We start from the raw sequence: 2,047 nt of genomic DNA on the forward strand, positions 1-2,047 counted from the left end.
TAGCTACAATCTTTTCGAGAATTTTTTCATGCTGTGGGAGCATATTAATCGCCCTAAATTCCTCTAATCTTACAGTATTTTTTATTTTCGGCAGAGGCAAGATTTCTGAGTGTTTCCATTTACTCGGGACGTACCCCTTCATTATAGATTCATTCATAAGTTGAAGTACATTGATTCCCACAGTTTCATTTACCAATTTTACAATTTTTGTTGATATTCCTTCGCTTGTTCCTTTCTTAGGTGGTAATGTGTTCAGCAGCCTATTCAGATAATCTGCCGAAATCGGTTGAAAAGACTGTAGTATTTTTTCTGTATATTTTATATCATTTTGTTCTATTTCCCTTTCATTAATACTCTCAATAATTTCTTTTATGCTACTTACGAAATAATTATTAAATTCATTCGCAATATTTTCAGTCCCTTTTATCACTCTATTATTAATATTCAATTCATTTGGCAGTTCCGTCTCGTCTGAGCCTTTTACCAGTTGCTTCAATGCTTTCCACATTTTTTTACTGTCATTTCTATTTTGATCGATCTCCTCATCATAATATTTTAATTTTGCTTTTCTAGTTTCCTTTACTACCCTATTTCTCTTTTGTCTGTAATTAAACCAAAGATTTTCGTCATTATTATTATTTCGAGCCGTTATAAACAACTCTTGTCTTTCTCTAATCAGTTTCCCGATATCCATATTAAACCAATCATTAGATTTCCTATTATATTTTTTACTCACCCACTCAGAAGGCGCTTCTTCGTCAATTATTGCTTCAATTGTATCAATCAATTTCGTCGCTTTATATTCAAGATTATTATGATCTTCGATCTTGTCAAAATTATTTACTCGAGCTATTAATTTGCTCTTAAAGCTTTCGTCATTAAAATTCTTAAAATTTCGTCGTAAAATATTTTGTTTTTTATTTCTAAATTTATCTATTTCTAAGTTGAACTCAATCAAAGCATGATCTGTTACTTCTACAGTACTAACAACTTTTGGATTTATTGCACAGTTACTATATAATAAATCGATCATGGTCGATGATTTCTCACTAATTTTAGTCGGCTCTTTTACATACTGCTCATGCCTAAACCTAAAAAAGTTTGTAATAATTTATGAGCGTAAAATGAATCCTTGCTAATATCGATATTAAAATCACCTATACAAATGCAATTACTTTCATTTTGAAAACTCTCACATATATCTTCAATATATTTGATAAATTCTACCTGACTAGCACTTGGAGAACGGTATGTAGTTAGAATAACACCGTTGAACATTTCATTTTCAATTTTTATCCCAATTGTCCAACAACTATTTACAATTTTTCTACTCACAGTCTTTTTGTACTCAATATCACATTTAATATAAAACATTACCCCACCCGTTTGCCTTGTTTCTGAATCACATCTTAAAATATTATATCCTGGTATATTAATTTCAAAATCTTCTATATCACTAATAAGCCTTGTCTCAGTTAACGCTACAATTGATGGTTTCCTTACATTAATTACTACCTCCATTATTTCGTCTTTATTTCTCAAGAGGCTCCTCGCATTCATATATATAATTAATAGTTTCTGAGTTCTCCTTTTCATTACCGATTTTATATTATTGCAACAGTCCCTATCTCGTATTTGTTTAAAAAATACTTGTAGGAAGCACAATTTTTATCTTTCACTTGATGAGCAATTTCTCCCTCTGATAGTTTAAGTCTTTCTTTATGTGTTTTACAGCTAATACATGTGAATTCAGTAGCATTACAATTTTGTGTTGGATGATTTTCTGAACATTTACCACAGATTGAACTTTTTTTACAATATTTAGCAATGTGGTGAAAACCCCAGCAATTGAAGCATCGTTTTAATTTAACATATTCTCTCACTCTACATTTGTTCCAACCTAGATTTACAACACCTTTTTCTAGTAATAATTTTGGCATGCTCTCACTTACTTCAAATACCAGTGTCATTTTGTTATATTTGTCAATTTTCCATTTATTATTCAACTCCATTTTCTCTGCATCTACTCGCGAGTCAAGCTTATTTT

This window comes from Diachasma alloeum, unplaced genomic scaffold, assembly GCF_001412515.2.
Source record: "Diachasma alloeum isolate Michigan unplaced genomic scaffold, Dall2.0 Dall_scaffold_00410, whole genome shotgun sequence".
NCBI lineage: Eukaryota > Metazoa > Arthropoda > Insecta > Hymenoptera > Braconidae > Diachasma > Diachasma alloeum.